The sequence below is a fragment of the Pseudophryne corroboree genome, chromosome 9 (assembly GCF_028390025.1).
Source record: "Pseudophryne corroboree isolate aPseCor3 chromosome 9, aPseCor3.hap2, whole genome shotgun sequence".
Classification (NCBI taxonomy): Eukaryota; Metazoa; Chordata; class Amphibia; order Anura; family Myobatrachidae; genus Pseudophryne; species Pseudophryne corroboree.
The window spans coordinates 235,841,822-235,868,617 of NC_086452.1; the positions used below are offsets into that span (position 1 = coordinate 235,841,822).

General features: G+C 42.0%; 1 long non-coding RNA gene across 1 annotated transcript; it reads right to left on the reverse strand.

Annotated features, from left to right (window-relative positions):
- Positions 1 to 1,141: 1,141 nt before the first annotated feature.
- Positions 1,142 to 2,800, reverse strand: LOC134956923 (uncharacterized). The gene is made up of 5 exons (XR_010186295.1): positions 2,750 to 2,800; positions 2,330 to 2,401; positions 1,814 to 1,911; positions 1,622 to 1,734; positions 1,142 to 1,382 (listed from the first exon to the last, which is right to left on the reverse strand). It is a non-coding gene; the product is annotated as an uncharacterized LOC134956923 (long non-coding RNA).
- Between the last annotated feature and the right edge of the window lie 23,996 nt (positions 2,801 to 26,796).

Here is a 26,796-nt window from a genome sequence, read left to right on the forward strand (position 1 = left end):
CACTTAGCAACCAGCCGTGGTCACAGATGACATCATAGTGGGCGCGACGGAGCACAGCACGGATGCCGGGGACCACAAGCGGGAAGAGCTCCATTGCACTAAGGGTGTTGGGATATAAGGTAAGCTTTTTGTATGACATATTGTAACTCCTAATGAAAATTCCTATGTGGAATTGAAACGTTGAAAACCAATTGAGCGTTTTTCATTCTTTATCTAGCCGTGAGTGCCACATGCCTGATATATATATATATATATATATATATATATATATATATATATAAAATTATTAGTATTAATATTTTTGTGCTATACCCCAGTGTACTATTATTATTTCTCTGTCAGACCGCAGTGTATCATACATGTATTGTGCGACACTGTAGGTGGCCCTTCCCCAGGTATGCTGTGTTGTCCATCCAGGGGTGCTCAGTCAAACTAGCAATGTGACCCCAGAGTAAAAAAAAAGGCAAAAGTATAATTGGAAAATATATATTTATGTGTGTGTGTATGTATATGCTATAGATCGACTTATATTCATGCTGATCGATATGGCTGCTCTGTCTATTACGCACTGTAGTGTTATGTATGTTGCACTGTGTACTGTTGTTGCTATAGCAACCGGCTGTGGGCAATGATGTCATGTGGGAGCGCCGACGGGCCGGGCGTGGGCCTGTGCTCCGGAAGCGTGGTGATGGCGTCTGCACACACTATTTAGGTAAGCACTTTGACTGTTGTTCATTTGACCTGATGAAAATGCACAAGTAAAAGCATTGAAACGTTGTCTTCACTACAGATATGTAAGTGTCCTTTTATTACGTCGTTTGGAGTGCCGCACCATCAGCTGTGTTTATATATATATATATATATATATATATATATATATATATATATATATATATTCCACAAACACTCTCCTCCTGCGCTAATTGGTTTCAAAATAGGCGATTAGGTATAGCTATCTCTAGGATGGGCTGCCTGGTTCCTCTGAGTTCCTTGTTAGGAGGAACTGAGCAAAGAAAATAGAGTATAGAAAAAGAGGAAAAATGGCGCCCCAGGGGTTTACAGATACCCTTATACAAAGACTATTGCTTAACAGGATTTGCAATCAATATTTATACAGGTTTTTAAAACACATAACGGACTGTACTTTTCATAAAAATTTATTAAAACAATTATACAGAAACATGAAGTATATCCATCATTATTACATGTACATTATGATGTAGTTTCTCCTACAGAAATCCATCAATGGGATATGGAGGAAAGAAGGCAACCTTTCTGTTGTATCCTTATTCTTCCTCATTAAATATTCGGAGATAACATCAACAAGAAATACAGTAACCCAACGCGTTTCGTCTAGGAACTAGACTTCATCAGGGGTGCGTCTAGAAATTATAGAACAACCATTCAATAAAATATATGAATACATGAAAATACATAAAAATACATAAGAAAATGTACAAACAATCCAAAAGAACAGTCCGAAAAAACAACAAAGATGGGCAAGACAAGGAAAAAATCGAAAACATGGAATGAGCAGTTGATAATCTCACATAATTAGAAGAGACTTTAAGATGTTATTCATAAATATGGTCCACCGAAAAAGATTTTATGTTAGACATACCTTAGATAATAATGTCTATCCAAAAGAGTGATAGGCCTAGATCATTGGCCGAATAGGTTCATACGTGGGCTTCCAAACATCAATGAGGCGTGAAATAAGGGCATAAAGTCAGCCTAATTGGGAATATAACAAGTTCTTGAAGGGATCTATTATCTAAATTAAACCGTAGAGGTTGAATAATGTACAACATACCTCGTGAATCTGGTAACTCAGATTACGAAGAGCTCAAAAGGGAAGCATTCATATGAAAAAAAAAGAGGAATCGGCAACTTCATGCACACATGGAGGACCTAATGAGTTAATTAGCATTTGTTAGTGTCTCACCTTATCATGGTGAAAGGTATACAAAAAGGGAGGGCCTAAACTCAGATGCCACTCATTTCAAGAATCACTGGTATATAAACGCCTTCACATCTGAAATGTGAGGACTAGTCAGACCAAAAAGATATGTTCTAGGAGATTACTATTAATCTTTCCATACATCATAGACCTTAACCTTCATTTAAAAAATAAAATAAAAATGGGCGTGTATTACCTCTAGTCTAATTTTTCTGTCTTTTTAGACTAGAAGTATAAAATTAATTACTTCTATATGAAGCACATGTGCTGATGAATCTGCATCTTATCAATGAAGACTCTATTCACTATTGTAATTAATCTATTAACATTAAGATTCCACAAGCACAAAATACATTAATCATAACATACCTCAGAAGTCACAATACAGGTGAAAAATGCAGAAATCTATAGAGTCCTTATGGTATCCTATGGATATGATACCTAGAGGATTTAATTGTATAACAACAGTTAGGACCTATGTTAACTAAGTCCCAATCTGAGAACACATGTGTATAATCACACTAATTAAAACCAATTGACCCAGGGATATATGGAAACAGACAGCAAATACTCTAAAGAAACCACCACTTAATTACCAACAGGTGGACAATGAAAGGAAGCTGTGCTAGGAGTATAAGATTGCACAGCCCAGCATGAAGGCTTAAAAATAAAAATATATATCAGCAATTTAACAAAGTATGAATACATATTTGTGTAAAAAGAAATCCAGCATCAACTTAAGCTAAATAGAGCCTGGTGTAGAATGTCATAAAGACAAGTTTTCCTTACCTTCTAAATAGTGATCAGCAGTGAGCCAGTGACCATGCAATGAAGCATGGAGGCTAAGTGCATGTTTATATAGAAGGAACTTTGATGACCTCACTTCCTTCAGTGATACTAATTAGTGTTTAAATGACTGTGAATAACTAGTATTATGAAGTAAAAAAAGGGGATCTTTATAAATCCCCTATAGCAATGTAAGTATATAATTATTTTACAACTAGTGAAAATTACCATAAACCTAAACTTAAGCCACATATAATTTAATTAATTGGCTTTCCCAAAATACCCTGTTGTGGCTAGTATCTATGTGAAATAAATGTGGTTCTGATTGACAGCTAACGGAGCCTATAGAGAAGTGAATGGGAGTGGAGGCGGAACATAAACTTTTCACACTTATTCTAATTGGTGTCCGTCAGGACAGGCCTCCCCAGCAAGGCGACTTCGGTTGCCCATAGCAACTCCAAACGCGCTGCACTCAGTTGCGCCGACGCTGGAGCTGAAAGCCCCGTCATCAGGCGCCACGGGTTGTTAGTCAGACCGGGAAGTCAGGGAGACTGACCGCGTCACGTGACCGGAAGACGTTGGGACGAGACGGCTTGCGTTCCGTCACCATGGTGACCCTTACGTCCTCAGTTCCTCAATAGGAGTCACATTCTGTGGGACACCCACAGATTGTATCAATCGGCAACAGTGACTTATAAGTACATCATACATCCATAAATGCGCTATTTAGATAGATTCATCAGGAATTATGAGTATTTAACTCAAAATATAGTTGTACTGTTAGTCTTATTAGATCTCACTATATACAGAAGGAACTTTGTAGAATAGCAGTAATATGAATTCTCTATACGTGACAATAAGTGGTAAATTAGCAAAATATTTAAGGAATCAATTGAAGTATTGATATTTGTTAGTCTTAAAATGACATAATAGACAAGGCTCTATTTTTACAGAATTATTTTTTTTTTTTTAGTATACGCACCTTTTGACAAATTAACTCCTAACAATTGTAAATGAATAATTAATGTGATGGTAATCATAAGGACCTCCCACTGGTCGACATATTATTGGTTCTACAGATCCCTAACCAAGGCTCAGAGAGGTAAACTAGACACCTATTGGCTATTAACAAGTTGAATAAGGACAGGTCTAAAGAAATCTCAGGGAGGAAAGAAAGAGAAAAAGAAGAATATGGATTTCACTTTCTATAAAAAGCAGGTCATATCTATATTCTCGTTGAGCCCATGCGGAATAAGCGTATTCAATGTGTAAATCCAATATGATTCTCTTTGGGCCAAGCGTATATCTCTATCCCCACCCCTTTTACTTTCCTGAATATGATCTAGGACTGTAAACGTCAACTCCTGAATATCTGAGTTGTGGTATTCTTGGAAATGTCTGGGGAGGCTGTGGTTCTGGACTTTATTTTTAATATTCCGCAGGTGTTCTTGAATTCTTATTTTTAGACTTCTCTTAGTCTTACCGATATACGAAAGCTTACAGGTACAGCAGATTTTGTAAATGACGTAATTCGTGTTACAGGTAACAATTGACTTCAACTTATGAGTTCTCATTCTTTCGTCTTTCCAGCAAAAGGCTTTCTTATCAATATGTCGACAGCATATACATCTATTGCAGGGAAATAGCCCTGTTCGTGACATTAAAGGGTGTTTAGCAGTATTATCACTGATTGGTTGGCAGGGATGTAGTTTACTGGGTGCCAATGAAAATTCCTATGTGGAATTGAAACGTTGAAAACCAATTGAGCGTTTTTCATTCTTTATCTAGCCGTGAGTGCCACATGCCTGCTTCTTATATATATATATATATATATATATATATATATTTATATATATATATATATATATATATATATATATATATATATAAAATTATTAGTATTAATATTTTTGTGCTATACCCCAGTGTACTATTATTATTTCTCTGTCAGACCGCAGTGTATCATACATGTATTGTGCGACACTGTAGGTGGCCCTTCCCCAGGTATGCTGTGTTGTCCATCCAGGGGTGCTCAGTCAAACTAGAAATGTGACCCCAGAGTGAAAAAAAAGGCAAAAGTATAATTGGAAAATATATATTTATGTGTGTGTGTGTGTGTGTGTGTGTGTGTGTGTGTGTGTGTGTGTGTGTGTGTGTGTGTATATATATATATATATAATTTATTTATTTATGTATTTAGTTATTTATTTATATTGTGCTATACCCCAGTGTACTATACTGTTATTTTTATGTGACACTGCCGGTCAGAGTGCAGTGTATCATACATGTATTGAGTACCACTGCAGTTGGTCTGTCCCCAGGCGTGCTTTGTTGTACATAAAGGTACTGTTTTGGACAAGGGACTGCTGTGTTCATCCATGGGTGCTCTTTCGAACTAGGGGTGCGACTCCAGTGTAAAAAAAAAAATGAAAGAAAAAATATAATTGGAAAATAAAATATATTTATAATTGATACATCCCAGTGTACTATACGTTTATTTTTCTGTCTCAATGCTGGTCAGACCACAGTGTATCATACATGTATTGTGTGACACTGTAAGTGGAAGTGAACTGCAGTGTAATATATATTCTGAAAAAAACAAAAAGAAAGTGGTCCACAAGCGCTGCTAAAATTCCACAGGGATGTCTTAATTTAGGCGTCCTGTATACTTCAGCTCAAATGGAGAATAACATAAGAGTAAACTTATTGTAGCATCAGTTCTTCACTACGATAGAAGGAACCTTCAGACTTACCCTCACTCAGTGAGATGCAGTCAAATAAAGGTTTCTTTTATCCCTGTTATTCTCCCTTCTTAGGAGTCAAACCTATTCACTCAGAATTGACACTCATCTGGGTCCTGGACCCTATGTGCATAAAAAATGGTTAAACTGTACCTCATACTGTACATCAATATCCAAAATGTAAAACAGGATTTCTAGAGACCTAAGATAGTTTTCATAAAATGCATTTTCACAGACAAAAAAGGTCCCATATACATATATAGGTTAAAAAGTTTAAGAAAGTTAATTCAACTTTTTAAAAACTTTTTAACCAATACAGTATATGTATATGGGAAACCTTTTGATGCAATAGGGTCCAAGACAAAGGTGAGTGTTATTTCTGAGTCATTGTGAGTCTGATATCTAGTAAGGGAGAAGAACAGGGATAAAATAAACTGTTATGTGAATGCATCTCATTGAATGAGACTATATGCTGGTCAAGTTTGGTGCACTTGTGAGTTGGGAGTGAGCTGCAGCTATTGGGCGCAAGTTATTCCATCTATTGTTTTTGTAATAAATAGTCTGACTAATACACATATTGTGTGACACTGTAGATTGAAGTGAACTGCAGTGTAATATACACTGCTCACAAAAATAAAGGGAACACTAAAATAACACATCCTAGATCTGAGTGAATGAAATATTCTTATTAAATACTTTGTTCTTTACATAGTTGAATGTGCTGACAACAAAATCACACAAAAATTATCAATGGAAATCAAATTTATTAACCCATGGAGGTCTGGATTTGGAGTCACCCTCAAAATTAAAGTAGAAAAACACACTACAGGCTGATCCAACTTTGATGTAATGTCCTTAAAACAAGTAAAAATGAGGCTCAGTAGTGTCTGTGGCCTCCTTGTGCCTGTATGACCTCCCTACAACCCACACAAGTGGCTCAGGTAGTGCAGCTCATCCAGGATGGTACATCAATGCGAGCTGTGGCAAGATTTGCTGTGTCTGTCAGCGTAGTGTCCAGAGCATGGAGGCGCTACCAGGAGACAGGCCAGTACATCAGGAGACGTGGAGGAGGCCGTAGGAAGGCAACAACCCAGCAGCAGGACCGCTACCTCCGCCTTTGTGCAAGGAGGAACAATAGGAGCACTGCCAGAGCCCTGCAAAATGACCTCCAGCAAGCCACAAATGTGCATGTGTCTACTCAAACGATCAGAAACAGACTCCATGAGGGTGGTATGAGGGCCAGACATCCACAGGTGGGGGTTGTGCTTACTGCCCAAAACCGTGCAGGATGTTTGGCATTTGCCAGAGAACTCCAAGATTGGCAAATTCGCCACTGGCGCCCTGTGCTCTTCACAGATGAAACAGGTTCTCACTGAGCACATGTGACAGACGTGACAGAGTCTGGAGACGCCAAGGAGAACGTTCTGCTGCCTGCAACATCCTCCAGCATGACCGGTTTGGCAGTGGGTCAGTAATGGTGTGGGGTGGCATTTCTTTGGGGGGCCGCACAGCCCTCCATGTGCTCGCCAGAGGTAGCCTGACTGCCATTAGGTACCGAGATGAGTTCCTCAGACCCCTTGTGAGACCATATGCTGGTGCAGTTGGCCCTGGGTTCCTCCTAATGCAAGACAATGCTAGACCTCATGTGGCTGGAGTGTGTCAGCAGTTCCTGCAAGACGAAGGCATTGATGCTATGGACTGGCCCGCCTGTTCCCCAGACCTGAATCCAATTGAGCACATCTGGGACATCATGTCTCGCTCCATCCACCAACGCTACGTTGCACCACAGACTGTCCAAGAGTTGGCGGATGCTTTAGTCCAGGTCTGGGAGGAGATCCCTCAGGAGACCATCCACCACCTCATCAGGAGCATGCCCAGATGTTGTAGGGAGGTCATACAGGCACGTGGAGGCCACACACACTACTGAGCCTCATTTTGACTTGCTTTAAGGACATTACATCAAAGTTGGATCAGCCTGTAGTGTGTTTTTCCACTTTAATTTTGAGGGTGACTCCAAATCCAGACCTCCATGGGTTAATAAATTTGATTTCCATTGATAATTTTTGTGTGATTTTGTTGTCAGCACATTCAACTATGTAAAGAACAAAGTATTTAATAAGAATATTTCATTCATTCAGATCTAGGATGTGTTATTTTAGTGTTCCCTTTATTTTTTTGAGCAGTGTATATTCTGACTCATACATGTATTGAGTGACACTGTAGGTTAAGGTAAACCGCAGTGTTAGATTATTATTTCTGACTCATACACGTGTTGTCTGACACCAGTGAAAGTGAACTGCAGTGAAATATATATTATGACTCATACACGTATTGTGTGACACTGTAGGTGAAAGTAAACTGCAGTGTTAGATTATTATTTCTGACTCATACACAAATTGTGTGACACTGTAGGGGGAAGTGAACTGCAGTGTAATATATATTCTGACTCACACTTGTATTTTGTGACACTGCAGGTGGAAGAAAACTGCAGCATTATATTATTATTTCAGACTCATACATGTATTGTGAGACACTGTAGGAAGTATATTTTTGTGCAAATTGTGGTATGTGCTGTACCCCACTTTGTTTGTCTTTGTTTTTAGATATGGAGGATGAACAATTAAGAGGAAAGCAGAAAACACATAGTATTGCTACTGGTGCTGCCACCAGTCATGACGATACAAGTCTGTCAACATCATCTACTAAGGCCGATGACCAAGGGCATAAACAGCTTAAGTCAGGACATGTAAAATCAAAGAAGCAATATCATTTTACAGTGGTAAATAAAAAAACATCAAAAGTAAAGTTAGCTACAGAGAAACATAAAATGGGAAATGTGCCATTCACCACACGAATTGGCAAAGAAAGGCCAAGGCCTTGGCCTTTATTTATGAGTGGTCGTTCTGCCTCTTATGATGATGTAAGCCCTTCTCTCTCTAGAAACTTCTTAAGGTACAGGAACCAACTGTGTGCTCAGAAACATCACAAATTCCTGAGGAGAGTCTACGTGATCTTATCCATCTGGGAACATCCTCCCTGTTACGTCACTTGCAACACATTAATCAAAAGTTTTAGACAATTTCAGAAACTTTGGCTAAAAACTTAACAACCAGTCCAGCATCACCTAGCTCCCATCTCTCTTTTAGATCCATGCATCTACACTCTCCACCACCAACACCTTTATCATCAATATCCTCAATCATGATCGTAACTAGTCCTGCATCAAATTTCATAAGCATGACTGACTCCTCTCCTATCAGGGATTCCTCAGAAAGATCCTTGAGTGCAATGCCTGTTGCTGCTGCTGTGAATGAATCTTCATCCCAGAAGGAGAACCGGAAGAGTGCCTGTAGTAGTTTAACAAAACAATTGACTGTTAAAAAATTATTTGCAAGGGGGAGCAAGTATGACAGCAGTCACCCAGTTGCACAGCGGATTACTGATGCCATAACAGCTATGTTGGTATTAGATGTGCATCCAGTATCCGACATTAATGCAGTGGGTTATAGACAGTTAATTGAACTCCTGTGTTCCCGCTACCAAATCCCATCTAGATTCCACTTCACTAGAAATGCAATTCCTAGTACTGTATGTACAAGGATGTTAAAAAAACTTGATTGGTGTCCTCTGAAATGCTGTTGTACCCATTGTCCACTTAAACACAGATATGTGGACAAGCAGAACAGGACAAACTAAAGATTACATGACTGTGACAGCCTATTGGCTAGGTTTATTGTCTTCAGCAGCAGCACCAATAGCAGTAACATCTAACAAATGCCAGCTCATTCAGAGGCAGGCTACTCTGTGTATCACTACTTGGACTCTCCTCGGGATTTGTGATTTCGAACCATGCCACCAATATTGTGAGAGCATTACAGCTGTGTGAATTCCAACATGTCCCCTGTTTTGCTCACACAATTAATTTTCTGGTGCAAATTGTTTTTAAAAATGACAGGGATGTGCAGGAGATGCTCTTTGTGACCCAACATATTTCGAGAAATTTTTCGACATTCAGCAGGTGAATGTCAAAAATTGCAGCATCTGCAAGTACTGTTGAATTTGCCCTGCCATCAGCTGAAACAAGAGGTAGTAGTAACTAAGTGGAATTCTACACTTTATATGCTTCTGTGGATAGAGAAGCAGCTTAAGGCCATTCAAGGCTACACAACACCCTATGACATAGGAAAAGGAGGGTGAATGTACTTTACTTAAGTGCAGTGGAGTATACTTTCTGTGTTGTGCAAGGCTCTTAATTTCTTTGAAGTTGCCACATCTGAAGTTAGTTCAGACACGGCCAGTTGAGTCAGGTAATTACTCTTATTACACTCTTAGAAAAGCAGCTGGAGAAGCTGAAGGAGGAGCTGAAATTAAGCAATTCTGTTAAGCATGTCTGACTCAAGCCCTTCATTTGATTTGCCAGGATGCAAGGGTCATCATCTCTTGAAATCAGATCATTATATTTTGGTGACCATACTTAATCCTAGGTTTAAATTGCACATTGTATGGTTCTCTCCAGCAGACTAAAAGCTGATGAGATGCAAAGAGCTGTTGGTGAGCAATTGCCAGAGCAATTGCCAGTTCAATCTGAATGTGCTGGCAACTTCGGCTGCCAGGAAAAAACTACATTTTCCTAAGAGACCCACTGGTGGTGATGCAGATCAGTCAGCAAAGACTTTTGACATCAGGTCTTGACGGAAGGAACTGCCTACTATTAGTGACATGTCTACCATGACTTCATATGATACAGTCACCATTCATAGAATGGTTGATGATTATTTTAGTGATAGCATCCGAATATGTATGTCAGACAGTCCATTTCACTAATGGCTGGGAAAAAAGGGCAATTTGGAGGCCCTTGCACAAACTGACTTTCCATTACTTGATCTGCCCACCCTCCAGTGTGTACTCAGAAAGAATTTTCAGCACAGCCGGCTATTATGTCAGTGATCGGCATAGGAAGTTACTTAGAGACCATTGGCAGCTTGTTTTGTGGGGGCCCAAACAAACCAATTATTTCTACTACAAGTGACAGTCCCTGTCGCTGAAGTGATTGGTTTGTTAACGTGGCATTTCCAGTTTAATATATACAACATAAGTGTGGGTGGGAGGGCCCAAGGACAATTCCATCTTGCACCTCTTTTCCTTTCATTATGCGCTGTTTTGAGCATTGCTGACTGTTTTCTAGTGTCGACGACAAACATTTTTTATAGTTTATTAAATTGCCACCTTGTCTGCCACTGCAGTGCCCTTCTGTTTCCATGATGTGCTATGTTGGAAATTTAAGTGCGACATGTTTGTGCCCCCAACTGCTGTCGCTTAGCTTAGTCACCCAGCTACCTCGGTGCAACCACTTGGCCTAAACTGGACAAAAACAATTTTGTGAGCTGTCAGGTGGTCAAAATTGACAGGAGATGACTGGAAATTAATGTTATTGAGGTTAGTAACACTGTACAAACAAAAACAGACCAACATTCTATGATTTTTATCTGTTTTTATGATTTTTGTAAAAAAAATACAGATCGAGAACCAAAACCAAAACCCACAAGGGCGGTTATTGCAAAATCAAAATCAGATCCAAAACACAAAGGAGATACAGATCCAAAACTAAACCCAAAACTCATGAAATAGGCCAGGACATATCCCTAATACAAAGTCACATTTACTCTTAAACTGGGACAATCCATGCATTACACCAATGCTCTGCCAATATATCAACAACACAAAAAGGTTTTTATAAATCCTAGTGCTCCTCTTACTTTTGTTCATTTTTGCAGAGATCCTGTTCTTAAGGCTTATTCCCACCACAATTAGTGCACATAGCGGTGGCAAGTATGCAGACTGTGGTCTGCTGCATGCTGCTCTAGTGCACCACCCTACCTGCTCTAGTGCACCACTGTTGGCTCCTAGCTATCATAGTTGTCTGACAGACACTTTTAAATTTGACACCAACTTTTAAAACTTGGTTATGATGACTTTATGCTCTTTATTTTTGAACATAGGGAGTCCACTGTCTTAAGTTTCCTGGCAAGCTGTGAAGTTCCCTGGAGTCATGTGTTTGCTTGTGAATGAGGACAGCTATGGATGGAGAAGTCATTAGCCAAAAAGTCACCCCACTTCTATCACAGGCTGTGAGGTTCGTAGTAAGCAGCAGCCAATCAATGTGAACAGGAGGCACTGTGTAGACTAATGTGAAATGGGGGACTGTATGGACTAATGTTAACTGTGTAGAATAATGTGAACTGGGGACATAGGGGGTTATTCAGTACAGACTGCAGATTCTGCTGCTATAAAGCAGAATCTGCAATCCTTTCTTTCACATGCTGGGGGCTGCCCATTGCAGGGCAAGGCTGCCCAGCATGCAGAATGCCTTGCCCAGCGGCTGTGACCACAATTTAATTGCGGTCGCAGCAACTGTGGACGACCGCCTGTAGCCACAGCTAGGCAGGTCCGACGCCATTTTTTAAATCAAAGTGACTGGGTGAGACATCACGCATTCACCCTGAAAATGTTGCCGCCCCGCCCCTGTTTTCTATGCTCTGCCCATGCAACGGTTTGTTGACCCCCACGTGAACTCCTCTCCCTGTCAATCAGGCAGAGGCATATGCGCCCACTGCGAGCTGAACGCATTAGGCCAGCGTGCACTTGTAGGGTTAAAACTGCGTGTGCGCACTGGCACCACCAATGGGGTTATTGCGGTCCATCACCCCCTTTGTGTAGCATAATGTAACCTGGGGCACTGTATGGTATAATGTCAACTACAATTTGCCATAATATGAACTGGGGCACAATAATCTAGCATAGATTGCACTGGGAGCACTATAAAGTGGCATAATGTCAACTAGCGCAGTTCTATGACCATCCATTTTAGAGTGGGGTGACTTAAATTGCTATGGGGCCAGCAAAGTTCTTTTTATGCCCTGCCACTGATAACAGCTTCTGATACTGGGGCGACTTCCCGACACTGGGGTTCATACATATATTAGATTACAGCCCTAAGGCCGAGACCAAGCGCTGGTGTATGTGTTTATAAAGCAAAGAATATATAATGTATAAATATAAAAATAAAGAATTACAAAATTAAATAAGAAATAAAAGTAAAATAAAATAAAAATCACAAATAGAAAAATAAAAATAAAAATAAAATTAAGATTATTAGGAAAAGATAAAAAAATTGCTCAGGAGGGATAGAGAAAAGAATGCAGTGATAGGAAAGTGGTAGAAAGCATAAAAATTAGAAACTTCGTCTTTGAAAGGTTAAAGTAACCAAATGTTTACAGCCTCTTTGGACAACTTGGGAGCTGATAATGCCTCAGAGATTGATTAGTTATTAGGTCTTATGTCCACTTTGCCTTAATAGGCTGTGGTGGATTCTGTCCCTGACTTACCCTAAGAAGCCATGGGGGTTTCACTTAGAATGCCTCCTGCTGATGGAGATTCCAGTCGCGGCACAGACTCAAATCGGAAGTCCGCGCACCTGCTTCCTGTGACATCTGATGCCGGTGGTAAACTGTGGTAGCAGCACTGCTCTGTCACACTCCTGCAGAGATCCAATATCATCCAACGCATTTGGAATCTTGCTGATTCTTTATCAAGGCTGTTAATTTCTTCTCAGATTGCTCATAGTGCCCCTTTAATCCAGGACACCTATGATTTACACATAACCTGTTGTGTCCTGTTTAGGTTCGGTTTGCACCAGCCATGATGTGCGTAGCATGCAAATAATGTTTTCAGGGGAAGGTAAGGGATGGGAAGTGGTCCAGCTTATCAGGAATGTAGGTCATGTCCCTGTGATTTGTGGCCATGGCCCCTTTTTATTGTGCAAAATAGCAGAAATTCCATTATTTGACTGCAATTATTAAATGCTGGCAGCTAAATTGACATATATAAAGTTGCATAAATTAAAGGGATCAGTTTTTATTAGTAACTTTTTTTGTTTTTGGTACGTTGAAATTTAGGTATATAGGTATAGTGGGTCTTAAAAGACATTGGTGCTTTCCAGTAAATCAACTACACAAATCAATAGTGCTGATTTTTAAATCTGAATGTTTGAGTTTGAACAAATGTTACTTTCATTATTTGCTCTGAACTACTAATGTATACATGAGTACCACATGTAGTTGAAAAGAGAACTCTAATTTTGATATGAGTAAACTTTATCACAATTGCACAAAAAGTTTACTGGAATAGTGAAGCACACAACAATTACAGCCTTCACTGGTTAAAAATTAATAGGAAAGCGTTGAAATTGTATAGATTGCAGAGAAAGATCTGCTTTTGAGCTTCTTCTGAAATAGGTTTTCATTTTCTCACTACTGCAAAGTGATACAGAATGCATAAAAAGCTTGCACTCCTCAAGGTCTTCTTTGTGGAGCAATGCTCCTTACCCCTGGCTTAAAAAACAAATCATATTTTTACTTAAATTTTCTTTTGTACTTTCTAAAATAATGTAAATAAGCAAATCAGATTCTAGATTTTGTCTATGAAAACGTAACCTATTAATTCCAATTTTGTATTATCCTCTTTCTTTTTTTTCCTTTTTTTTATACTTGCGGTTGGGCGGGTGTAGCAGCGTTTTTTTTTAACCCTAAATGGCCCATATATAACTGAATGAATTTTGCCCCTAACAATTAGGCATATAAAGCATTTCTTAAAACTAAGCATCTACAGTAATTCGTATACAGAGCAGTAGGTATCTTAAGATGCATGTGTGGTACCACAAACAAATGTATTAATTTTTAATGGAATAGTATTGGAATAAACACAGGTCAGATGTTACCTTCTTATATTGTATCAGCAGAGATCAGCTCTTGCTCTGGCCCCTACACTCAACAGCACTCTTACACTCCATTCATACCACAACAGAGAGACATAGAATTGTCTGGCAGATAAGAACCACTTGGACCATCTAGTCTGCCCATGTGCATACACTCATTTTTTGTTGGGAGCCTATTAACCAACAGTGATATTTTTGGAATGTGGGTGTAAACTGGAGCACCTGGAGGAAACCCACGCTTGTACGGGGAGATTATACTAACTCCACGCAGTTAAGGCCATGGTGGAAATTGAACCCATTACCTCAGTGCTGTGATGCAGTTATTATATCCATTACACCATCCGTACTGCCCAAGATAAGGATATATTGCCCAGATACAGAAAATAAATCTGACCAGAGGTGTATAACATGGCTGTAGTATTTATTACCCTGTGCTCTACCAGAAATGGTCAGATTGTTAAAGTTTTTATGGATTTGGCATATATCACAGGTTTCATAGACAAATATGTAACCATTGCAAATGTAATACTTGACCTGAATGGCTGACTACTTAGAATCAAGCATAGAATAACTATGGTTTGTCTACTATTAACAATTTCTATTATTCTTACAATCCTACTAAATATTAAATTTACAAACCTAATGCCACACATAAGATACAGTATAGACAAAATCAAGTACTGCCCTAACACACTCACTGTGCATCCAAAATGTAAGTATGTATCATATCTAACTATATAAATGCTATTACTATCCAATTAAAATATGTGGGACACTTAAGAATGTAATTACGTTTTTCTGTAGTGCCCACAATCTGGGTCGTATCACAAGAACAATAAATGTGCTCTTTCTGGAACATACAGTAGTAGCAACATCCTTAGAGATTGTTAAAAATATACTCTGTTTAAACACATAATTAATGACATATCTACATAGTAATCTGGATAATTTATCAGTGTCCTTCATGGCGTTTTTAAATATAAGTGTACACGATAAACATAAATGGCTTTCAATGCTAGGTGTACTTTACTACATCATGCATTGCAATACAGATGTAGCCACACTCATCCAGCCTGCAGCTTGGCTTATTCATGGCAACATAGTCGCGGAAAGTGAGCCCACAACTAGGATGCGCTTGTGCGTCTAAGTATGCGCACCCATAGGACTATATGGGCAGCGTACTTAGATGCAGCTCGGCGTGCTTAGGTGCACCTGTGCCTAGACATGGCACAGGTGCCCATGCGGCCGAGTCGCAGGCTGTATGAGCATGGCTACATCTATAGAGTTTATTATAATAGTTCTAATAACCAGTGTTCTTAGTGCTTAGAGTGTGCACCTGCATTTAATTTTTTTCATCAGGCAAATGTATCATTTTTTTTTCTATGAATACATCATGGGGCTGCTTCAGAGTCGTACTATTCTGTTCCCCATTTAATATCTTGCTGTAGTTGTATCTGCACTTTATACTGATTCTAATGTCAGCCCTTCCCTTATTGCATAAGTGTTTTCTACTGTATTTGCAGGGTGGTGGATTTGATGGAATACATACAAAATAACGGCGGTCAGGATGCTGGCGGTCACATGAATGGCAGTGGCATCCCAACACTGAAGATCTCGGCACCAGATGGGGTAAGTATTTTTATCCTTCTCTGTTTCCAAGCCTAACCCTAACCCTCGGGGGTGACAGCTATGGCTAACCCTCTGGCAGTGTTGTCTATGGCTAACCCTCGGTAGATGGGTTCCTCCAGGGCCCTAACCCTTGTTGCATAGGTGTGCAATTGAACATACAAGATGAACAGCCTCAGTCTCCTCTCTCCAACTGCATGATGTGAAACTGCGGCTGCACTGCTATACAGTGGCCAGTAGTAGTGGACAGGAAAGAAGTTTTACAGGGTGGCAAACATACTATTTGTACTGCCCCCCCTCCACCACCACCACCTGGATCCATCCCTGTACTAATCTTAATTAACTAGTTAGAACCAGAACTGAAAACCATTTCTCCACTCTTCACAGGTAAAAACACCATCTTCATGCTTGTATATCTGAGTCTCTCATCTCTCTCTGGCTACACTTTTCACACCCCAAGGAAGTTTGTCTGCAAATGTCTGTGATCCTTCTTCAATGCAAAATAACCTCTGTTAATTAGCTGAACTTCTGATTGCATACCTCTCCCTTTGCCAGCTGATATAGTTGGAGCATTTAAGAGCAATATTATCAAGGCCTGCAGTCAGGACTTGGCCTGCTTGCAATTGTGAAGAATGCATTTGTTAAGAATGTGATTTAAGAATGGAGTTAGAACCGGAGTTTGAACTGGATTTGGACTACGCTAAAATCTCGAATAAAACAATTTCCCCAAACACTGCAACTCAGGACCATCATGTGGCCTCTCCTCACCTCTGCCTTGAGAACACCAGGATCAATGCCTACTACTTCTCTGTCCAAGAACATCATGACTGCCCCCAAGACTACCCCTCAAGCTGAGCAGGGAACTGAGGGGCGTGCGCATCAGGACCAGATTTTGCTGGGTCAGTTCCATTGGACATTAGTGTGCACTCCACATTCTTACACCCACCCGCACTGCTCTCATGAGACCAGGACATTTATCATTTTCACAAATTAATGTTTTCCTGCAAATGTGTCTTTCTCTTCTTTCTTCTTACAGGGTACTTTCCCCCCACTGTGTGCTATTCCTGTAATGTGTACCTCCATTGGTTGCACACCCTGCCAACAGTAACCTACACAGTGCGCCTCACATGGCTGCCTCGGATGGTTCCTCCAATGGCAGGGTGTGCTTCATTTGGATCTTTCCATGCAGGGTATAGCATACTCCTACACTCGTGTCAGTTTTCCCGTGAATGCATTTGGCCCTTGTATGGCTCATCTCCCACTGTGTAACCTTCGTAGTGCGCCCAACATGGCTGCCTTATCTGGTAAACTTGTGGATGGGATGAAAAATACATGGACCTGATGGTTTTATTGGAACCCTACTCTGAACGTAAGGACTCTGCAATCTCCCCGTTTTGTGTTCTCTTCTAGGGGTGGACTATTCCACCCTGGGTAATCCTACGCAGAGCGCCTAAGATGGCTGCTGCACCTGGTACCTTGTGAGGGTGGAATACACAACCCCTGGAGGTTATTACCCAAAATGCTTACACCAACCCTGCATTATGCTTTCTGTCTTTATTGTCTGTGTGGTTTATCTTTTGATGTAATACTTAAATCTTCTGTATTATGTGCATTGTTTGAGTTCTAGTTGGCGCCGGGGATGGCTGCCTCGGTGCTGGTCTGCCAAGCAGCCTTTGTGTTTAGTCCTACGTGTATAATATGTCTAATATGTGGAGTCTATTGTACAGTTGCAATGTGCAGTATCAACTCATACGTGTAATGTGTGTAATGTATGCTATGTTCTTCCCCCTTCGTATGCTATGTATTCCCCCTTCATGTTGCTGCTTGGCGATGCATTGTACCACAAAGAATTCCTAGTGTACGTGAGTACACCTGGCCAATAAAGCTGATTCTGATTCTGATTCTGACTAAGGTATGTTTACCAGGTTTGGCATTATTGAGAATATTTTGAGTATGTGAATGCACCTGAAGAGCTGATTCAGAGACTGTAGAACTTTCAACATGGCTCCTGAACCCTGAACCCCGATACTCACCTTTGGGATGTTGGCTGTCAGGAATCAGTCAGCAGCCTCCTGAGTGATATTGGGATTCAGGCATCAGTCACATGGCCGGCGGCATCCCAACCGGCGGGATGCTTTCAGCATCCCGTTTTGATCTTAGTATTTGTTTTGGCTTTGAAGACATTTTCGTGTTTTGGCTTTTCCCAAAATTTATTGTGTTTTATTGGTATTGGTATAAAATAGTCAAAAATATTTAAAATCTTTTTTTTTTCTTCTATAGTAAATTATTAATAATATAACTAGTATACATTTATTGTCATATTCAGACAATTTTATAAATGAACACCTCAAAACTTTAAATTACTGCCTTGCCCCGGTTGACGAGAAATCTTAGTTTCAGCCTTGCACATAGACGTTTAACAGCAGATACAACACTTATAGGATTAAATGGTAACTGCACACATGCAGACCATAAGTCTATAGCCAAGATGGTTAAAGTGGCAGAAATAATTTGGAGTTACAGTATATTTGGGGGGGTTGTGAGGTCAGGTCAGTCGGGGCATATATAGTGTTTTTAATGTATTTGAATTAAACAAGTAAATAGTTCAATACAGCTGTGTGTAAGGGGCTCAACCATAGTGTGGCATAGCGTGCATAAGGGGTACTACTGTGTGGTGTAATGTGAATAACGGACACTACTATGCGGTGCCATGTGAATTGGTACTGTTCTGTGGCCATGCCCCTTACCAATGAAGCTGTTATTTATTTATTTTTACCAATTATTATATAGCGCACACATATTCCGCAGCACTTTACAGAGAATATTTCGCCATTGGAGCTTACAATCTATATTCCTTACCACACACACACACGAACACACCCACAACAGGGTTAATTTTTGTTGGGAGCCAATTAACGTACCAGTATATTTTTGTATTGTGGGAGGAAACTGGAGTACCCGGAAGAAACACACGGAAGCATGGGGAGAATATACAAACTCCACACAGTTAGGGCAATGGTGGGGATCGAACTCATGACCTCAGTGCTGTGAGGCAATAATGCTAACCATTACACCATCCGTACTGCCATACCCCTATATTGTGGTTGCAAGCCTTCGGCACGTACTGACCCTATATTAAACATTGGGGAAAAGGAAAGTTTTGCCCTGATCTCCACAACGTCTAGAACAGGACCTGTCACAATTTAGGATTTTTAAATATTGTTTATTTTCAAATGTAACACGCCACAATATGGTGGCAAGGTGCCCAATTCAGTAGAAGGGAGGGAGTGCCAAAATATATTCTTGCTCCGGGCACCATGGCGCCTAGCTACACCTCTGCCCATATCATATCCAAAGACCGCTCTTTGGAAGACAATTCAGGAGAGGCAAAGGCCGGAACCACAATCACCAGATTAAGGTGGAAAGGAGACACCACCTTAGGTAAATACTAGAGATGAGCGCCTGAAATTTTTCGGGTTTTGTGTTTTGGTTTTGGGTTCGGTTCCGCGGCCGTGTTTTGGGTTCGAACGCGTTTTGGCAAAACCTCACCGAATTTTTTTTGTCGGATTCGGGTGTGTTTTGGATTCGGGTGTTTTTTTCCAAAAACACAAAAAAACAGCTTAAATCATAGAATTTGGGGGTCATTTTGATCCCAAAGTATTATTAACCTCAAAAACCATAATTTACACTCATTTTCAGTCTATTCTGAATACCTCACACCTCACAATATTATTTTTAGTCCTAAAATTTGCACCGAGGTCGCTGTGTGAGTAAGATAAGCGACCCTAGTGGCCGACACAAACACCGGGCCCATCTAGGAGTGGCACTGCAGTGTCACGCAGGATGTCCCTTCCAAAAAACCCTCCCCAAACAGCACATGACGCAAAGAAAAAAAGAGGCGCAATGAGGTAGCTGTGTGAGTAAGATTAGCGACCCTAGTGGCCGACACAAACACCGGGCCCATCTAGGAGTGGCACTGCAGTGTCACGCAGGATGTCCCTTCCAAAAAACCCTCCCCAAACAGCACATGACGCAAAGAAAAAAAGAGGCGCAATGAGGTAGCTGACTGTGTGAGTAAGATTAGCGACCCTAGTGGCCGACACAAACACCGGGCCCATCTAGGAGTGGCAATGCAGTGTCACGCAGGATGTCCCTTCCAAAAAACCCTCCCCAAACAGCACATGACGCAAAGAAAAAAAGAGGCGCAATGAGGTAGCTGACTGTGTGAGTAAGATTAGCGACCCTAGTGGCCGACACAAACACCGGGCCCATCTAGGAGTGGCACTGCAGTGTCACGCAGGATGTCCCTTCCAAAAAACCCTCCCCAATCAGCACATGATGCAAAGAAAAAGAAAAGAAAAAAGAGGTGCAAGATGGAATTGTCCTTGGGCCCTCCCACCCACCCTTATGTTGTATAAACAAAACAGGACATGCACACTTTAACCAACCCATCATTTCAGTGACAGGGTCTGCCACACGACTGTGACTGATATGACGGGTTGGTTTGGACCCCCCCCAAAAAAGAAGCAATTAATCTCTCCTTGCACAAACTGGCTCTACAGAGGCAAGATGTCCACCTCATCTTCACCCTCCGATATATCACCGTGTACATCCCCCTCCTCACAGATTATCAATTCGTCCGCACTGGAATCCACCATCTCAGCTCCCTGTGTACTTTGTGGAGGCAATTGCTGCTGGTCAATGTCTCCGCGGAGGAATTGATTATAATTCATTTTAATGAACATCATCTTCTCCACATTTTCTGGATGTAACCTCGTACGCCGATTGCTGACAAGGTGAGCGGCGGCACTAAACACTCTTTCGGAGTACACACTTGTGGGAGGGCAACTTAGGTAGAATAAAGCCAGTTTGTGCAAGGGCCTCCAAATTGCCTCTTTTTCCTGCCAGTATAAGTACGGACTGTGTGACGTGCCTACTTGGATGCGGTCACTCATATAATCCTCCACCATTCTATCAATGTTGAGAGAATCATATGCAGTGACAGTAGACGACATGTCCGTAATCGTTGTCAGGTCCTTCAGTCCGGACCAGATGTCAGCATCAGCAGTCGCTCCAGACTGCCCTGCATCACCGCCAGCGGGTGGGCTCGGAATTCTGAGCCTTTTCCTCGCACCCCCAGTTGCGGGAGAATGTGAAGGAGGAGATGTTGACAGGTCGCGTTACGCTTGATTTGACAATTTTGTCACCAGCAGGTCTTTCAACCCCAGCAGACCTGTGTCTGCCGGAAAGAGAGATCCAAGGTAGGCTTTAAATCTAGGATCGAGCACGGTGGCCAAAATGTAGTGCTCTGATTTCAACAGATTGACCACCCGTGAATCCTTGTTAAGCGAATTAAGGGCTGCATCCACAAGTCCCACATGCCTAGCGGAATCGCTCCCTTTTAGCTCCTCCTTCAATGTCTCCAGCTTCTTCTGCAAAAGCCTGATGAGGGGAATGACCTGACTCAGGCTGGCAGTGTCTGAACTGACTTCACGTGTGGCAAGTTCAAAGGGCATCAGAACCTTGCACAACGTTGAAATCATTCTCCACTGCACTTGAGACAGGTGCATTCCACCTACTATATCGTGCTCAATTGTATAGGCTTGAATGGCCTTTTGCTGCTCCTCCAACCTCTGAAGCATATAGAGGGTTGAATTCCACCTCGTTACCACTTCTTGCTTCAGATGATGGCAGGGCAGGTTCAGTAGTTTTTGGTGGTGCTCCAGTCTTCTGTACGTGGTGCCTGTACGCCGAAAGTGTCCCGCAATTTTTCTGGCCACCGACAGCATCTCTTGCACGCCCCTGTCGTTTTTTAAAAAATTCTGCACCACAAAATTCAAGGTATGTGCAAAACATGGGACGTGCTGGAATTTGCCCATATTTAATGCACACACAATATTGCTGGCGTTGTCCGATGCCACAAATCCACAGGAGAGTCCAATTGGGGTAAGCCATTCCGCGATGATCTTCCTCAGTTGCCGTAAAAGGTTTTCAGCTGTGTGCGTATTCTGGAAAGCGGTGATACAAAGCGTAGCCTGCCTAGGAAAGAGTTGGCGTTTGCGAGATGCTGCTACTGGTGCCGCCGCTGCTGTTCTTGCGGCGGGAGTCCATACATCTACCCAGTGGGCTGTCACAGTCATATAGTCCTGACCCTGCCCTGCTCCACTTGTCCACATGTCCGTGGTTAAGTGGACATTGGGTACAACTGCATTTTTTAGGACACTGGTGAGTCTTTTTCTGACGTCCGTGTACATTCTCGGTATCGCCTGCCTAGAGAAGTGGAACCTAGATGGTATTTGGTAACGGGGGCACACTGCCTCAATAAATTGTCTAGTTCCCTGTGAACTAACGGCGGATACCGGACGCACGTCTAACACCAACATAGTTGTCAAGGACTCAGTTATCCGCTTTGCAGTAGGATGACTGCTGTGATATTTCATCTTCCTCGCAAAGGACTGTTGAACAGTCAATTGCTTACTGGAAGTAGTACAAGTGGGCTTACGACTTCCCCTCTGGGATGACCATCGACTCCCAGCGGCAACAACAGCAGCGCCAGCAGCAGTAGGCGTTACACGCAAGTATGCATCGGAGGAATCCCAGGCAGGAGAGGACTCGTCAGAATTGCCAGTGACATGGCCTGCAGGACTATTGGCATTCCTGGGGAAGGAGGAAATTGACACTGAGGGAGTTGGTGGGGTGGTTTGCGTGAGCTTGGTTACAAGAGGAAGGGATTTACTGGTCAGTGGACTGCTTCCGCTGTCACCCAAAGTTTTTGAACTTGTCACTGACTTATTATGAATGCGCTGCAGGTGACGTATAAGGGAGGATGTTCCGAGGTGGTTAACGTCCTTACCCCTACTTATTACAGCTTGACAAAGGGAACACACGGCTTGACACCTGTTGTCCGCATTTCTGGTGAAATACCTCCACACCGAAGAGCTGATTTTTTTGGTATTTTCACCTGGCATGTCAACGGCCATATTCCTCCCACGGACAACAGGTGTCTCCCCGGGTGCCTGACTTAAACAAACCACCTCACCATCAGAATCCTCCTGGTCAATTTCCTCCCCAGCGCCAGCAACACCCATATCCTCCTCATCCTGGTGTACTTCAACACTGACATCTTCAATCTGACTATCAGGAACTGGACTGCGGGTGCTCCTTCCAGCACTTGCAGGGGGCGTGCAAATGGTGGAAGGCGCATGCTCTTCACGTCCAGTGTTGGGAAGGTCAGGCATCGCAACCGACACAATTGGACTCTCCTTGTGGATTTGGGATTTCAAAGAACGCACAGTTCTTTGCGGTGCTTTTGCCAGCTTGAGTCTTTTCAGTTTTCTAGCGAGAGGCTGAGTGCTTCCATCCTCATGTGAAGCTGAACCACTAGCCATGAACATAGGCCAGGGCCTCAGCCGTTCCTTGCCACTCCGTGTGGTAAATGGCATATTGGCAAGTTTACGCTTCTCCTCCGACAATTTTATTTTAGGTTTTGGAGTCCTTTTTTTACTGATATTTGGTGTTTTGGTTTTGACATGCTCTGTACTATGCCATTGGGCATCGGCCTTGGCAGACGACGTTGCTGGCATTTCATCGTCTCGGCCATGACTAGTGGCAGCAGCTTCAGCACGAGGTGGAAGTGGATCTTGATCTTTCCCTAATTTTGGAACCTCAACATTTTTGTTCTCCATATTTTAATAGGCACAACTAAAAGGCACCTCAGGTAAACAATGGAGATGGATGGATTGGATACTAGTAGACAATTATGGACGGGCTGCCGAGTGCCGACACAGAGGTAGCCACAGCCGTGAACTACCGCACTGTACTGTGTCTGCTGCTAATATATAGACTGGTTGATAAAGAGATAGTATACTCGTAACTAGTATGTATGTATAAAGAAAGAAAAAAAAACCACGGTTAGGTGGTATATACAATTATGGACGGGCTGCCGAGTGCCGACACAGAGGTAGCCACAGCCGTGAACTACCGCACTGTACTGTGTCTGCTGCTAATATATAGACTGGTTGATAAAGAGATAGTATACTCGTAACTAGTATGTATGTATAAAGAAAGAAAAAAAAACCACGGTTAGGTGGTATATACAATTATGGACGGGCTGCCGAGTGCCAACACAGAGGTAGCCACAGCCGTGAACTACCGCACTGTACTGTGTCTGCTGCTAATATATAGACTGGTTGATAAAGAGATAGTATACTCGTAACTAGTATGTATGTATAAAGAAAGAAAAAAAAACCACGGTTAGGTGGTATATACAATTATGGACGGGCTGCCGAGTGCCGACACAGAGGTAGCCACAGCCGTGAACTACCGCACTGTACTGTGTCTGCTGCTAATATATAGACTGGTTGATAAAGAGATAGTATACTCGTAACTAGTATGTATGTATAAAGAAAGAAAAAAAAACCACGGTTAGGTGGTATATACAATTATGGACGGGCTGCCGAGTGCCGACACAGAGGTAGCCACAGCCGTGAACTACCGCACTGTACTGTGTCTGCTGCTAATATATAGACTGGTTGATAAAGAGATAGTATACTCGTAACTAGTATGTATGTATAAAGAAAGAAAAAAAAAACACGGTTAGGTGGTATATACAATTATGGACGGGCTGCCGAGTGCCGACACAGAGGTAGCCACAGCCGTGAACTACCGCACTGTACTGTGTCTGCTGCTAATATAGACTGGTTGATAAAGAGATAGTATACTCGTAACTAGTATGTATGTATAAAGAATGAAAAAAAAACCACGGTTAGGTGGTATATACAATTATGGACGGGCTGCCGAGTGCCGACACAGAGGTAGCCACAGCCGTGAACTACCGCACTGTACTGTGTCTGCTGCTAATATATAGACTGGTTGATAAAGAGATAGTATACTCGTAACTAGTATGTATGTATAAAGAAAGAAAAAAAAACCACGGTTAGGTGGTATATACAATTATGGACGGGCTGCCGAGTGCCGACACAGAGGTAGCCACAGCCGTGAACTACCGCACTGTACTGTGTCTGCTGCTAATATATAGACTGGTTGATAAAGAGATAGTATACTCGTAACTAGTATGTATGTATAAAGAAAGAAAAAAAAACCACGGTTAGGTGGTATATACAATTATGGACGGGCTGCCGAGTGCCGATACAGAGGTAGCCACAGCCGTGAACTACCGCACTGTACTGTGTCTGCTGCTAATATAGACTGGTTGATAAAGAGATAGTATACTACTAATATTATATACTGGTGGTCAGGTCACTGGTCACTAGTCACACTGGCAGTGGCACTCCTGCAGCAAAAGTGTGCACTGTTTAATTTTAATATAATATTATGTACTCCTGGCTCCTGCTATAACCTATAACTGGCACTGCAGTAGTGCTCCCCAGTCTCCCCCACAATTATAAGCTGTGTGAGCTGAGCAGTCAGACAGATATATAATATATATAGATGATGCAGCACACTGGCCTGAGCCTGAGCAGTGCACACAGATATGGTATGTGACTGACTGAGTCACTGTGTGTATCGCTTTTTTCAGGCAGAGAACGGATATATTAAATAAACTGCACTGTGTGTCTGGTGGTCACTCACTATATAATATATTATGTACTCCTGGCTCCTGCTATAACCTATAACTGGCACTGCAGTAGTGCTCCCCAGTCTCCCCCACAATTATAAGCTGTGTGAGCTGAGCAGTCAGACAGATATATATAATATTATATATAGATAATAGATGATGCAGCACACTGGCCTGAGCCTGAGCAGTGCACACAGATATGGTATGTGACTGAGTCACTGTGTGCTGTGTATCGCTTTTTTCAGGCAGAGAACGGATTATAAATAAAAGTGGTGGTCACTGGTCACTATCAGCAAAACTCTGCACTGTACACTACTGAGTACTCCTAATGCTCCCCAAAATTAGTAAATCAAGTGTTTCTCTAATCTATTCTAATTCTAAACGGAGAGGACGCCAGCCACGTCCTCTCCCTATCAATCTCAATGCACGTGTGAAAATGGCGGCGACGCGTGGCTCCTTATATAGAATCCGAGTCTCGCGATAGAATCCGAGCCTCGCGAGAATCCGACAGCGTCATGATGACGTTCGGGCGCGCTCGGGTTAACCGAGCAAGGCGGGAAGATCCGAGTCGCTCGGACCCGTGAAAAAAAACATGAAGTTCTGGCGGGTTCGGATTCAGAGAAACCGAACCCGCTCATCTCTAGTAAATACCCGGGACGTATTCTAAGAACCGCCCGATCATGGTGAAAAATCAGATATGGTGACCTACAAGACAAGGCACCCAAATCCGACATCCGTCTAGAAGAGGCAATAGCCAGCAGAAACAAAACCTTAATTGAAAGCCATTTAAGGTCTGCTGATTCAAGGGGCTTAAACCGAGACTCTTGTAATGCCTCTAGAACCACCGACAAGTCCAAAGGAGCCACAGGCGGGATATAAGGAGGTTGAATCCACAACACACCCTGAGTGAACGTATGAACATCAGGTAAAGTTGCAATCTTTCTCTGGAACCAAACTGACAAGGCAGAAATATGAACCTTGATGGAGGCCAGATGAAGGCCCAAGTCCAGACCCTGTTGTAGAAAGGCCAAAAGTTTTGCCGTACTAAACTTGTAAGCATCATGATTGTCAGATGCACACCAAGCAAAGTAAAAATTCCAGAACCTATGGTAAATCCGAGCAGAAGCCGGTTTCCGGGCCCTCAACAAAGTTTGAATGACCGCCTCAGAAAATCCTTGGCACTCAAGACGGAAGCTTCAAGAGCCACGCCGTCAAAGCCAACCAGGCTAAATCCTGATATACACAGGGGCCCTGAACGAGGAGATCTGGGCGCTGCAGAAGTAGAAGGGGATGCCCTATCGAGAGACCCTGAAGGTCTGAGAACCAATGCCGT